A 16,094-nucleotide genomic window follows, 5' to 3' on the forward strand; every position below is an offset into this window, starting at 1 on the left:
CACTGAGTAAATCCAGAGCATCTTGGATTCACTTATACTTCAAATTAAACTTTAAATTATACTTCAGTAAAGTGTGGAAAGAAAGACCAACCAAACCAGGACACGCGAAGGCCGCTTACCCAGAACCTGCTGTAGTGAGAGAGTCAGCCGCCATGGCGTGTGATTGGCAGAGACTCCAGGCCGGTGGGAGAGGGAGAGCAGGAGGAGGAGAGGCGAGGCCAGGTGTGCCCCGAGGGGCTGTGGGCAGGGAGCTGGCGGCAGCTGGTCAGAGGTGGGCCTCCCCGGGATCAGTTAGGGCGTCTATTTGGCTTTCTTCAGTTGGTTCTCAGCTGCAAAGGGGGACAAAGATAGGGAAGCTGTCAGTTTGTAATCACGTCTGGCCATTTTGAGCTGATTACTATAGAGCAGGCGTCCTCAGACTACGGCCCGCGGGCCACATGCGGGTGTTTTTGCCGTTTTGTTTTTTTACTTCAAAATAAGATTTGTGCAGTGTGCACAGGAATTTGTTCATAGTTTTTTTTAAACTATAGTCCGGCCCTCCAACGGTCTGAGGGACAGTGAACTGGCCCCCTGTTTAAAAAGTTTGAGGACCCCTGTTCTAGAGGGTTTGTTTAGCTTTCTGGAGTGTTACAGAGATAGCAGACCGACTTCCTCTGAGTCTGCTGGAGAGCAGGCTGGCTTCCTGGGCCGGTTACTGGAGGGGAGGGGGCTGGTTTCCTAGGCCCTTTGCTGCAGGTTGTGGGTCAAAATTCTGTTTTTGTATATGGTCTGGCCACGCCCATTTGTATATTTGGTTTTTAAAAGTAAATTTTAAAAAGACAAAGATCTCCCAGAGGCCACATTTAGGACAATTGTAGCAAATGACTAAATGGAATAGATAAAAAAATCTATACTCTATAGTTATACTTGATGAGAGGATGTGGGGGGTGGGGGGTGGGGGGGGGAGAAGGAGACTATTTTTCTATAATTGGAAATGACTACTACACCAGCTTTTCCCTCTGAACATTAATTGTTAAAGGGAAATACAATATTTGCCCTACCTTTACAATAGGGTGCTAGCAAATGTAGACTAAATGATATAGTTAGAACATGACTATTACACAAATCTGAAAGAAATAATTGATTTAAGCAAGGATTATCCATGGACTTAAAAACGTTTAGATGAGCCCTAGCCAGTTTGGCTCGGTGGCTAGAGTGTTGGCCTGAGGATTGAAGGGTCCCAGGTTCGATTCCGGTCAAGGGCACATACCTGGGTTATGGGCTCAATCCCCAGTGGGGGACGTGCAGGAGGCAGCTGATCGATGGTTCTCTCTTATCATTGATGTTTCTATCTCTCTCTCCCTCTTCCTTCCTCTCTGAAATAAAAATATATTAAAAACATTTTTAAAAATTATTAAAAGAAACAACCTTTAGATGACAGCTTGCTGAGAAATGGCAGTATTCATGTGGCGCCAAAATACCACTCCACAGGGAATTGATCGAATTGCAGAGCACACTTGTGTAGTGGAGCCATCTGGTGGTCAAAGTTAGAATCTGCAATAGACAACCTCCAATTTGCAGAAAGTGCAGGAGAAAGAGTAGTAGTGCAAATCTAAAAATACTAGTAAAATTAACTATTACCCCCCCCCAAAAAAAACTTTATGAAGCTATCAACAATAAATATTTACTGAGCACCTGGGTTAGGCCCAGCATAGTCCTCAATATCCATGCCACTTCAAGCTGCAGTTTCAAATGAGAAACCAAAGTATAATGACATTTTTTAGATATGACTTCTAAATAGCACTATTGAGTTAGATTGATGTTAAATAAATCAGCCACTTCTTTCCCACCTGCTTCCTACTTAGCCTATAACCTTTATTCCTACTGCTTTGATTTCGGAACTGCCTAATAAAATGTTCAGAGGGAGACCAGAGGGAAGAAGGAAAACGGCATCTACACTGTCTGGCCTGGGTCATTGATGTCCATAAAGTCCAGGGACCCGTGACACGGGCAGAACGGTGGTTGAAGAAGTTGATGGTGATTCATGGGCGCTCTCCTGAGCCTCAGAGCTGGCGTGACCACGACCCTGAGCATGAACGTATCATGCTCTCCCATGAGCCAGTACCTTTGCTCGGTTCATTCTGTCTGCAGTGTTCTTCCCATGCTTCCTCGCCAGGTTATCTCCTGTTCCCCTCATTAGCAATTAGCTTTAGAGACGTTACTTATTTAGCTTATTGTGTCAAACATAGAGATTTGTGGTTTTATAAATGTGGAGCTAAACCAAACTTTCTAGACTAATGTTCTAAGCTTGTGTGTGTGTGTGTGTGTGTGTTGTTGTTGTTGTTGTTGTTAATACTCACCAGAGGATATTTTTTCCATTGAATTTTTAGAAAGAATGGAAGGGACGGGGAGAGATGGAGAGAAAGAAACATCAATGTGAGAGGGATACATGGATGGGTTGCTTCCCACACTTGCCCCCCAGGGCTGGGGATGGAGCCTGCAACCGAGGTACGTGCCCTTCAGCCCCCACAAAGAGCTCCACTGGCACTCTTAAAAAATGTATTTTTAAAATAATGTATATTTCTATCACAAATTTTACTACTTTTTTAAAAAGATGTCTTTATTGATTTCAGAGAGAGGAAAGGAGATGGGAGGGAGAGATAGAAACATCAATTTTGAGAGAGAATCATTGATTGGCTGCCTCTTGCACACCCCCTACTGGGGGTCAAGCCTGCAACCTGGGCATTTGCCCTGACTGGGAATTGAACTGGTGACCTCCTGGTTCATGGGTCGACACTCAACCACTGAGCCACCCCGGCCAGGCTACTACTATTTTAAAAATTATATTTCATTGTACCTATATCCTTGAACATAATGCTGAACAATTTTCTAGGCTTTGTTTCCTTGTATTGTTTTGAGTTAGTGTATTTGTCATATACCCAAGAAACATTTACTGAATACCTGCCACATTGTACTAAGTACAGGATCTACAAAGATTCCCCCCCTCCCCCAAAAAAAACCCCACAATGTGGCTATACAGTTGGGTTTTAATCATTTTGAATCCTTGGTGGGGGCAGGGAGCAGAGATAATAGAGGTTTGGAGAACTCAGCGTCAGTTCTTGGAAACAAGCTTGTGCAAATACTGGGAAGTCCCTCCATTAGAGAAAATAAAGTCAGCCCTTGGAGACAGTCCTGATGTCTGTCGTTTTTTCCCCCGTCACCTGTTCCATGCAAATAACACCACTTTCTGAAAAGGATTCCATGTGCCAGCATGACTAAGCATCGCCATCCTCCTTCCCACTTCCAGCCGGGTCCGTGGCACACGCTCCTCTTCTTGCTGATGGTCCCATGATTGTGCTGAGTCATATCTTTAGCCCAGGGGATGCATTATGGCTGGTCTAAGCCAATGTTTCCTAACAGGAATGGTATTGGTATTTGGGACAGGATGAATCTTTTTATTTATTTATTTATTTTGGCCATGAGAGGCTTGGCAATTTTTTATTGCGTTCACCTCATTCTAAGGTGTGTTTTCAGGATGCTATTGCCATACTTACTGCATAAAAAGGTATGTTTAAAAAACATTCAGTGTTAAAAACATGGCTGTCAAATACAATGTACATATGAAATAATCCACGTATTTCCCATTGAACATCTGAAGCCTTTCATTCGCCAAGCCCCCCCACCAATGTCTGGGACACACCTCAGACGGGCTACCGCCTCTCCCCACGTGTTCCTTAGACGGGGTACCGCCTCTCCCCGCGTGTTCCTCAGACGGGGTACCGCCTAGGGTGAATCTTTTTCCGTGTGCAAAAGTGTTCTGTGCATTTTAGGACTCTGGACCAACCCACTAAATATCAACAGCACCTCTCTATGTGTGCGACAACTGAAACCGCTCCTTCTATATTTCCAACACCTCTCGAAGTCAGGGTTCCTGGTGAGAAGCCCCGGTCACTTGTGGGTCCCTTGGTCTTCTGTACCAAATAGAGACGCCCAGTCTTCTTCCAGACAGAGCTGGCCCGTTGAGCAGTTCTGGCCAGGCCCAGAGGAAGCCGGGGCTCTGAGGAAGATGGTCTTGTCCAGCCAGAGATGCGCAGGAGGCTGACGTGCTTTGTCCGCCCGCCCTTGCCTCTTGGCAGGTGGGAGAGGCTGTGGTACCTGCATCTGTAGGAACTGTCATGACCACGAGCGCCACGTGGGAGAAGGGCAGCCGGCATCGTGGAGGGTGCAAGTCCCTAAGTCCTGGGTGACAGGGTTGAGCTTCCAGAGTAACGCAGGGACTGCCAGTTATTGGGCTTTTAGGAAGTAAAATATGAAGGTCTTTATATTTAAACCACTGCCCATCAGGATTGCTAACCAATTCCGGCTTAATTAGAGAAAAATGGTAGTTACATGATAAACAGGTTAAAGAAAATGGAAAAGTACCAACAAAAGTTTGTTTTTTTTTCCCCAGAAAAAAAATATATATCAAGCAATTCACCTGCAGAGAGTTGAATATTTAAAATCTCAATATATGAGTTGGTTTCCTTTCCTGAACCCATGAATCAAAAATAATTACTTTTCCTGTGGCATTTTGCTTTATTGTTGTTATGATGACAGCCCTCATTATTTAGCAATGTGATCGATCAGAAATTTAAATACCATTATGCACTCCCAGAAAACCAACCTTTAGAATATATAGATCTAGCTATATTAAAAATGTAAGGGGCTGGACAATCTTATTTTCAGAACTTTTCAAAATACTGTTCTGTTTGCCTCTGCTGCTTGCTAATTCACCGGTGGGTGCAATAGGCTTTGTTGGGTCCAACACTCAACGAAACCGCTTCTAATTTGTAAAAAGGACAGCCTTTTATTCCCAATGAAGGAAAGGACCACTTCTCCAGGAGACAGCGTATTGCCCTGGACACACTGCACATCTGTACTCCCGGGAGAAGGCCCGGGGCTTCAGGCAGTTGTGCTATCGACCATGATGAACACCTGCTGCAGACATGGGCCAGGACCTGCATAGACGTGTGTCCATGGCTCTTTCCTGCCGTATTCACCTCCTAGACATTGTCCTCTGTCCCACTCGTCTGTGCCTGGTCTTCCTCTCTTCTCACGGACTACCGCGACCGCCTTCTAGCTGCGGCCCCGACACCCGCGGAACCTTCCTGCACACAGAAGCCCGCCTGCTCCTAGCACAGCGCTGGGAGAGCTCCCCTGCGGGGGAGATGGAGTGCCCTGCCGTTCCGTGTTTCTCTCATTGAGCACACCTCACAAACGCCTGGTATTTTCTATAAAACAAGCACAAGGCACACTGACTAGGGACCTGAGAACCCCCCGGGGGCGGGGGGTATGGGCCCCTGGGCTTGCTTTTTGCTTCATACTCCCCAGGAGCTGGCAATCTGGAAATACCAACAGGCACAGACAAAGCCTGCTCCCCAACAAATCTGCTTTCTCACCAAAGGACCAGGGAGGGGCAGCCCAGCAAGGAAGAAAACCTTAGACAGCAAACCACGCTCTCTGGACAACACCCCCATCCGCGCCAGCACAGGCTCTGGTCAGAGCACCAGCGATCTGGGATGTGGTGAATTGGGGTGACACCGGAGCAGAATTGTCTCACAACCTGGGCACCCCGAATCCGAGTCATTTACAGGCAGTGCTTTATGGGACTCTGGGAAAGAGCACCACCTAGTGAGGGAACAAAAGCAAAAAGTCTAAATCAGTGGTCTGCAAACTGCGGCTCGCGAGCCACATGCGGCTCTTTGGCCCCTCGAGTGTGGCTCTTCCACAAAATACCACGGCCTGGGCGAGTCTATTTTGAAGAAGTGGCGTTAGAAGAAGTTTAAGTTTAAAAACTTTGGCTCTCAAAAGAAATTTCAATCGTTGTATTGTTGATATTTGGCTCTGTGGACTGATGAGTTTGCCGACCACTGGCCTAAATGCTGTGCTTCCAAGCCCTGGGTCAAAGCCAAGTGAACGTGGGCTCTTAGAAGACTGGGAGGGGCTGGGGTGTACAGGCAGGAGGAGGGACTGCTACTTGCAGAGAAGGGGAGCCAGCCCCTGGAAGAAGGGACTAGTGAGGGCCAGGAAGTGTTCCAGGGCCTCAGACATTGGGAACAAGGAATGATCAAAATACATGGGATAGCCGAAACCGGTTTGGCTCAGTGGATAGAGCGTCAGCCTGCGGACTCAAGGGTCCCAGGTTCGATTCCGGTCAAGGGCATGTACCTTGGTTGCGGGCACATCCCCAGTAGGGGGTGTGCAGGAGGCAGCTGATCGATGTTTCTAACTATCCCTCTCTCTTCCTCTCTGTAAAAAACCAATAAGATATATTAAAAAAAAAAAAAAAAAGATACACGGGATAAATGCCAGCAGATGAACGTGGTTGTTCTGTACAGGAATCTTACTAAAAGGCATTACAAAGGTAATGAGCATTAAGTTTTTAAAGGATAAACTATGCTACGGCTTTGGCCTTGGTATTTTCCAAAATTCACTACATGTGTGGCTTTAGCCTTGGCCTTTGGAAAAGGTGGAGTGACGTCATGAGGTTCAGCAATGACCTCAGTAATAATCTTAACAGCTGACATGCTGGGAAATTATTACAATATCATGTTTAAAAGTAATTTAAATTCAAACTACTACTTCCATATATTTTAATAAAAGAATAATTTTATTTTTAATACAGCTTCAGATTTATTCTTGAATTTCTGAAGTTCCTTCTGTAATGGTGTTATTTGTCTTTGACCAAATATTGATCATAACAATTGGTCCATTAGGCATTCAGCTAAAGTGTGCACTTACTGTATTTCCAAATGCTTTAGAAAGTGCATGAAGGAGAACAGAATATGCCACCCCAAAATGTGCCACTTTGGCATGGAGATTGTTTTGAGCTGAAGTCAATCAAGACCCAGCAGACTCAAGAAAAATGTTTACCTTTCCCTGTTTACCTAAAAGAATTTACATAGGGGGCCAGGCCCAGAATGAGTACCATTATCAGAGATAACTTTTTATCTATAAAACTTGTCTGTATGGCAGGGCAAACATCTGGTTACCAAACATCTCTTCTTATTGTCCTATAATTGCCCTCCTCTCCTTTGAAGACCCAGGCTCCTACTACCATTCCCGAGCTCAGGATGGCACATGAGCCTCAACTGCTTGCCTTGCCCTTGAGTCTCATAGCTTTGGGGCTCCTGTACATACAAAATTAAATTTGTTTTTTTTTTCTCCAGTTAATCTATGTCAACTTAATTATTAGACCAGTTAAGAGAACCTAGAAGGGTAGAGGAAAAAATTTCCCTCCCTACTTGACTAATAGAATGTTGTCATCATACTTCTTGGTATCCTGTGAATATTAATTTATATCTTAACATTTACCAGTTATAGAATCCTTTCTTTTTATTTTTATTTTTTTACAGAGAGGAAGAGAGAGGGATAGAGAGTTAGAAACATCGATGATAGAGAAACATCGATCAGCTGCCTCCTGCACAACCCCTACTGGGGATGTGCCCGCAACCAAGGTACATGCCCTTGACCGGAATCGAACCTGGGACCTTTCAGTCCGCAGGCCGACGCTCTATCCACTGAGCCAAACCGGTATCGGCCAGTTATAGAATCCTTAACATAATGTATATTAGTGACTGGACTTGTTAAATACTCACCAAGCTCCTTTCCTCTTCTTCCTGGTCATAGAGATGAGCTACATGGTCCCTCTTCTCTGCAGTCAAATGTGGCCATGTGATTGAGTTCCAGATAATGGTATGTGGCCAGAGAGGGTATATGCCATTTCAAGGCTGGGCCTAAAACCACCTTTCTCATTCTCTTTCCCATTCTCCAGCTGATGGAGAGAGAGGCAGGGAACATGCATACTGGACTGTGACAGGGGTGTAAACCCTGAAGAGGTAGGAGTTTATTATCTGCCAGAGCAGGTAATGCTTGATACTCTTAACACACTTATAAAATAATTTCAAGAAATGTTTGAAAACAACCAAGGAAGCCATGAACAGGGAGAATCTAAGTTGTAAATATGTGTACTACTTTCTAAATTTAAAGGTCACATTTGTTTGGGGGTGTATGCTCCTAGTCAAGATAGTGGTGTAAGCTCTAAAATCCCCACCTAAATGACTCATGGGGGAAAAAACCCACATTAGTGCTAGAAATCTGGCATTACATTCAAGTGCCAGAAATAAGGGAGAATTTCTGGTAGGCAATTTGTTGATGTTGTGTTACTAGCACATTGAGTAACAGTTACATTGAGTAACAATGACTCATGGGATGTGATTACAACGTGACTTCCCTTTTGTCACCTGTTAGGGCCTGGCCAGTGACATAGGCTGTGAAAGAATTCACAAGTAAAAGAAGAGATGCAGAGAGAAAGTTTATGTTTACTTCCCAAGAGAGGAAAGGGCTGGTGCATTGCTAATCAATACAGGGCAAGGAACAAAAGGCGGCTCCCCCTTTTAAAGGGTAATGGCTGCTGGTGCTAGGTGACAAGGAAAGGGGGAGGATTTGGGGCTGACGTTGAGCAGACATCAGGGGCTGTCTTGAAAATACAGTTTGTTTGCTTTTCAGGAGATAGTCTGGCAGATGTCCTAGGGAGGTGTCTTATCAGTATTTTTCCTAAGCCTGTAAACATGCTTAGAGTAAAAGTTATGAAGAGTTCAAAAGAGCCTTGTTTGAAGAGCAGGGGGAAGGGAACTTTCTACCAACTAGAGACTCCTTAGTGCAAATTATCCCTCAGTTCTGAAAACAGCAGGGAGGAGGGGGAATGCAAGAATGTAGCCTTGAGAGTAGCCTATCTTGTCTTGTAGTTTGAACAGAGGGGCTGTTTGAACCAGAGAAGCTAACAATCTTGGGGTTTAACTACCGGGTGCTTCTCATAAATCGTGGAAAGCCACAGCGAAGAAAAAGAAAGGCCTTTTTCCTGTCCTTACATCACCCACCATGTCTTCATATTGGCCTGGTGGATTTGTTTTTTTCTTTGTCCCTGAACCAAAATGCTAGTCCCTTGATTTTTTTTAAAAAAACATGTACCTTTATTGTTGAAAGTATTACAGATATACCTTCTTTGTCCCCAATGGCCCCTTCCACCCTGTCTCCATCCCCCCCCCCACTCCAGGCGTTCACCACACTGATTTTTTTTTTTTAATTCTTAGGTAACAAAAGGTCATATAATCACTTAAAGTCAGAACACAGGCTCAATCTTAAATGCCCAGTCCTATGCAATAAAGCTCTGACTCTTCAGGTTGAGGCTTCTCCCTCTTCAGCTCAGGCCTATAGCAGGCTAGCAGCTGTGGTGGGAGAAAGAGGTGGGGAGCTGGGGAGCTGGTGGGAGGAAGTGGTGGGGAGCTGGTTGGTGGCTTCTACTTTCCTGCCTTGTTCTGCTCCTCCCCTAATCCTGGTTTCTGACTTCTCCAGGCAGGGAGCTGCAGATGGGGTGGGGGGGGGGGGGAGAAGAGGAGAGGGAGGAGATGTGGGGTTACTGTTCATGTGGCAGCCTGTGTGGGGCACCTTGTGGGGCATCGTATTTGATCACTGTTGTCTTGCCTGGCTCTTGTTCAAAGCAGACTCTTTCTCTCCTGGTTTTGGAGACCACTCTGTCACTGAGAATTTCTCACCTAGACTTCAGTCCAAAAATTAAGACTATGTTGTGCTCCAGGGAACCTTAAGAAAAGAAAACCAAACCTCTTCTTTGGATGTCAAAAGGAAAACCGAAAAGAAAAGTCGGTCAATGGAAAGTCATCTTTTAACAAAAATAGGCACCGTGTCAAAGATCTGACATTTATTCTCACTGTCTTACTATTTTATTTGTCAACTAGAGTCCAGGTACACAAAATTCATGCATGGGTGGGGTCCCTAGGCCTGGCTGATGATCAGGGCCTATGGGGCCATCTCACCAAATCCCAATTGGGGCCAGGCAGGTCGGGGCCTGCTGGCTGCTGACCGGGGCCTGCCAGACAGGGGAGGTTGGCTGGCCAGGGGAGGTTGGCTGTGGGAGCGCACTGACTCCCAGGGGGCAGCTCCTGTGTTGAGTGTCTGCCCCCTGGTGGTCAGTGCACGTCATAGGTTCCAGTTGTTCAGGCATATATATATAATTATATATATAATTAAGGATATATATATATATATGTGTGTGTGTGTGTGTGTGTATATATATATATATATATATATATATATATATATATATATATCCTTAATTAAACCTGAATTATATCTCATGGTCCTACAATTTTATTTGTCAATGTTACCTCAATAGAGCTGGGGGTGGGGGAGAAGATGGAGTAACCACAGTGTGCAAATGAACACCATTGCCCAGGTGGAAAGATGTCTCAGACTGATCAGGACCCCAGAGTTCATAGAGCCCAGAGCTTAGTGTACAGCACAGACCAGAGATTTAAACATAGCTTCCAGAGTGTACTCTGGAGATATTTGTTCTTAGCACTAAAAGATGAAGGCTTTTTAGTACATGTGATCCAAGTTGAAGTCAAAATAAAATGTCACATACTTACCTTAAACAATGCATTTTAACTTAAAACATACAAATGCATATTCTTTTAATGCTTTTCAGATGAAGAGGCAGGAAATTATTGGACCTACAGATCACCACATGACTAATGCATTGTCTGTGATTTTCATTTTCAAGTTTCTGAAGTGGAGTGGGAATTTAATGACACCTGTCAAGCATCTGATCCTTCAGCTGTTGAATGATTTTCCCAGTCTTTTTTTTTTTTTAATATATTTTATTGATTTTTTACAGAGAGGAAGAGAGAGGGATAGAGAGTTAGAAACATCGATGATAGAGAATCATCGATCAGCTGCCTCTTGCACAACCCCTACTGGGGATGTGCCCGCAACCAAGGTACATGCCCTTGACCAGAATCGAACCTGGGACCTTTCAGTCCACAGGCTGACGCTCTATCCACTGAGCCAAACCGGTTTCGGCTGATTTTCCCAGTCTTATACATTTTTTTTGCCCACATCTGTTTGAACAGCCATCATTTTTAGTGGCTCACCTTTATTGAACATTCCACTTAGTTTTCATTAAAATAACTTTTTCCTTTTCAAGCTCTTTTTTAAAAATCAGTTTACATAGTACTTTCCTTTCCAGTAGTTAATGTGTTCTTTGAGGTTGCAATCCTATATAATAAAAGGCTAATATGCAAATTGTCCCCTCGACTGGGAGTTTGACCAGGGGGCAGGGCTGGCCGGCCAACTGCCCGAGACCCCTCCCCCCAGCCGGCCCAGCCCCTGATTGTACGCCGCCCTCCCCCAATTTGGGTAGGCCAGCCAGACCTCACTTGTGCATGAATTCATGCACTGGGCCTCTAGTCTGATTATAATGAGCCTGACGATGGGGGGGGGGGGGGGCGGGAAGCTCACTTTGAACCCTTTGTTAATGATACTACTTCTCTAAAAAAACTTATTATTATTACTAGAGGCCCATTGCACGAAGAGATTTGTGCAATAGGCCTTCCTTCCCTTGGCTTCCAGCACTGGTTTTCCTCCAGCACCAGGACGCAGGCCTTTGCTCCAGCCAGAGTCTGCCGTCTTCCTCTTCGCTGTGGCACCCCGCTCCTGTAGATTCCCCCCTTCCCCCCGTCCTCCCTCTCATAGCAGGCGTCCTGCTCTGCCTGGCCACTGGGTGCCTGGAACAGCTGGGCTGCCACCATCTTTGGCCTTCTAATTTGCATACTTACTCTGATTGGCTGTGGGTGTAGAGGAGGTACGGTCCATTTACATGTTTGTCTATTATTAGGTAAGATTTATTTTTTTTATTATTTTTATTTTTGTTTATTTTTTCCCCATTTTTTAAATTAAGGTATTACATGTGTACATATCTTCCCATTGCCCCCCCCACTCCACTTTCATACATGCCCTCACCCCCCAGTGTCTTGCATCCATTGGTTATGCTTATATGCATGCATACAAGTCCTTTGGTTGATCTCTTATCTCCCCCACCTCTCCCTAACCTTCCCGCTGTAATTTGACAGTCTGTTTGATGCTTTACTGCCTCTGTATCTATCTTTTTGTTCATCAGTTTATAATGTTCTTTATTATCCACAAATGAGTGAGATCATGTGGTATTAGGTAAGATTTTAATCTGAGAGGAAGGGAGAGGGAAAGAGAGATAGAATCATCAATGATGAGAGAATCATTGATTGGCTGCTTCCTGCATGCCCCCCACTGGGGATGGAGCCCCCAACCCAGGCATGTGCCCTTGACTGGAATTGAATCCGGGACCTTTCAGTCTGCAGGCCAATGCTCTATCCACTGAGCCAAACTGGCTAGGGCTACTTCTCTATCATCACTTTCTCTTTTAGCCTGGATCACTGATTTTTAAAAAAATATGTTTTTATTGATTTCAGAGAGGAAGGGAGAGGGAGAGAGAGAGAAACATCAATGATAAGGGAGAATCATTGATCACCTGCCTCCTGCACACCCTACCCTGGGGATGGAGCTTGCAACCAGGGCATGTGCCCTGACGGGGAATTGAACCATAACCTTCTGGTTCATAGGTCGATGCTCACCACTGAGCCACACCAGCTGGGCTGGATCACTACTTTTATTTTAGCAATTTAAGTGCTACTGTCGGTCCTCTTAACAACCCCAGTTATACAAAGGGAAAGTTGGTATTTTCACTTAGATTCCTACCTGGGTAAGATTTGTGATACAAAGGTTGAAAAGGAAGAGAGAGAAAGAGAGAGAGAGAGAGAGAGAGGCTAAGATCATCCCATGAATGGTCAGAGTTCATATCCAAGTATGTGGAAATACTGCCTTGTAGGAGGATATGTGGCAGAGACTGTATTTTCCAAGCCATTACTTAATTTCCCTTTAGTTACAGAATTCCACTTTTTTTTTCAGACTGGAAATGGGCATAGCTAAATGACTATGTTTTCCAGCATCCTCTGTAGCTAGGTGTAGGTGTAGCCTGGTACCTAAATTCCGAGTGGAATTTGTTGGGTGAGCCTACCACAAAGGATCCTTAAAAGGGAGACAGCTGGGGCCCAACCTCTGCCCTTCCCTGTTTGGGGAAAGGAGGTGAGATGGCTGGCCCTGTAGGAGCCATAATGGATCATGGGGCAACTCTGAGGCCAGAGGAGTCTGAGTCCCCGATGACGCTGTCATCCCAGCCCTGGCCTGCCCACTCCGGGGCCCTTTGACACGAGGGAACACACTCTTCTGTTGTGACATACGGTGGCTGGATCTCTGTTATTAGCATATGAATGCAATTAATAACTGGCTCAACACGATTCATCTGTACCCACATTTTGCCTCCTCCAACCAATGTGTTGGTCTAGATTGTGGTGGGTCTGAGGGTGGCTGTGAAGTCGCCTTCAGAAGTTTATTCGAGGGGAATCCACAGTCCTGGGGCCCTGATGTGGCAGATGACATCCTGAGCCGCTAGAGGGATTTGGGACAGACCCAGCCAACTGTCGTCTATCTAGGTCCCTGGGCTAATTGAATGAGAACGGCTTACAGTGGCCACATGAGAAGGAAAGGTACTTTGGATGTGGTAGACAGAGGATGTAGAAACGTTCTTCTCTTTACCTCCGTGCCCCCCAGACCCTTGGTCTCAACCTCAGGTATTCCCATCGTCGGGGGTGTCTTCTGGAAGGATGTAGCTGATGTCAGATATTATGTTGGGGACACTCCTGCTTGACGGTTATTGTCACTTCCCCACCCCCCAGTCTTTGTCGCATGTTCTAAAGCGCATGTCCTTCGTAATAGCTATGTATGGTGCCAGGTGGGACTAGACCTATTGGGGGATCCCTTCTTAAATTTCACAAATGTCTTACCTGAAACTAATAGAAAGTAATACTGAATGTCAACTGTAATTGAAACAAAAATAAATTAAATCGCACTTCTAGTCCACCTCAGCAGCATTTCCCACACTCTTTTCAGAGTTAATCAATATTCTAATTTTTTTTTGGTTAATCCTCACCCGAGGATATTTTTTCCATTGATTTTTAGAGAGAGTGGAAGGGAGGGAGGAGAGAGAAAGAGGAGAGAGAGAGAGAGAGAGAGAGAGAGAGAGAGAGAGAGATATCAATGTGAAAGAGACACATCAATTGGTTGCCGCCCACACGGGCCCTGACTGGGGCTGGGGATTGAATCTGCAACCCAGGTATGTGCCTTTGACGGAGAATGAATCACACCCATGACCCTGTGGTGTGTGGGCTGATGCTCTAACCACTTAGCACACTGGCCAGGGTAGTAATTGATATTCTATACCTGGTGATTATCTCCAATGTTTTTTTTTTTTTTTTAATATTTTCACCAGCTCACTCTCTCTCATTCTGGTTTCAACAATACTTGAACACAATAAGGTACATCTAAACTGTTGATCTTACCTTCTTTCTACTGTACTTCATCCCTTTCATAGCTCATATCCCACTTACTGTAATTACCTATTATACACGTAACTCCTTTGTCACATTCTGGTCTCATCATATCTTATCTGATACCTGAGCAAATCAGAATATCCAGTTTGTATTTCCTCCTCTCTTGCAAATGAAATGACTGAATAAAAATGCGAAAGGAGTAGGGAAATATAGTCAATAATATAATAACATAACATAACATAACATAACATAACATAATATAATATAATATAATATAATATAATATAATATAATATACTATTATTAGTGGGGTGATCACATTGTAAAGTATAAAAATGTCAAATCATTATATTGTACACCTGAAACTAACATAACCAATATAAGATTGTATACCAACTGCCTGGCTCGTGTACTTAGTGCAGTAGTTGGAAAACTTCGGCTCGCGAGCCACATGCGGCTCTTTGGCCCCTTGAGTTTTTAGCAAAGGCCAGCTTAGGAGTACCCTAATCCTACCTTATAATAGACAAATATGCAAATTGACCGCACCTCTGCTACGCCCAAGCCACGCCCACCAACCAAGCCACACCCACCAACCACGCCCACCAGGAAACCGTTGCAGGGACGTTGGGGTGTGGCGGAGCCCAAGGCCGGGAAAGCCTCCGCCCGAGGCTTGGGCACCAGCGGGGAGCCTGCTTGGACTGCAGGCAACCACGGGGGTCGGCTCCTACGATCCATAGCAGGGAGGCTGGGGTGCAGCAGAGCCAAGGCTGCAGCCCGGGGCCAAGCCCCGACCCTGAAAGAAGGCAGAAGGCGGTGGCCACAGCCAAGGCCTGGGTCCCCAGTGCCGGCAGAAAACTGGTGCAGGCAGCCAGGTGAATGAAGGTCTATTGCACGAATCTTTGTGCAAACGGGCTACTAGTTAAGTTAATAACAATGTACCTACCTATATAGTTTAAGTTTAAAAAATTTGGCTCTCAAAAGAAATTTCAATCGTTGTACTGTTGATATTTGGCTCTGTTGGCTAATGAGCTTGCCGACCACTGACTTAGTGGTTGAGAGTCAACCCATGAACCGAGAGGTTACTGGTTCAATTCCCTGTCAGGGCACATGCCCAGGGGTATGCAGGAGGCAGCTGATCTATGTTTCTCTCTCATCATTGATGTTTTCTCTCTCTCTCTCTCTCTCTCCCCTCTCCCCGCCCCTCTCTTCCTCTCTTTCTAAAAATCAATAAAAACATATTAAACACACATACACACAAAATTGTATACAAACGATACTTAAATAAAAAGTTTAAAAAAGACACGTCCTGGGGGTCAATTTAAGTCTCAGAGTATCATCATCTGAACAAACAAGAAGCACCTGGGTGCGGTCTGCCTGGGCTGTCTCAGCGATACTCTGTCCTCACGAGGTCAAGCCCTTTTATAGTGACTGAGCTGCCCTGTGGTTCCATCCCTCACCATCGCTTTTTCTTCCAGTTCTCATAGCTGACACCCTACACTGGCTCTTGGCACTGCATACTGGGATTCACGCCACAGCTTCTGAACGAGCCTGCACCTCGTGGTGTCAATGCCAGACCACCTCGCCTAAAAGCTGCTCTCCCCACCCCCACCCCCACTGATTTTTAGGGAGAATGGAAGGGAGGGAGGGAGAAACATCAATGTGAGAGAGACACACTGATGGTTTGCCTCCTGCACTCGCCCGGACTGGGTTGGGGATCCAACCTCCCACCAAAGTATATGCCCTCGACTGGGAATGGAATCTAACCACTGAGCAACACTGCCCAGGGCCTGAAATAGT

The sequence above is a fragment of the Cnephaeus nilssonii genome (assembly GCF_951640355.1).
Source record: "Cnephaeus nilssonii genome assembly, chromosome: 9".
Taxonomy (NCBI): Eukaryota; Metazoa; Chordata; class Mammalia; order Chiroptera; family Vespertilionidae; genus Cnephaeus; species Cnephaeus nilssonii.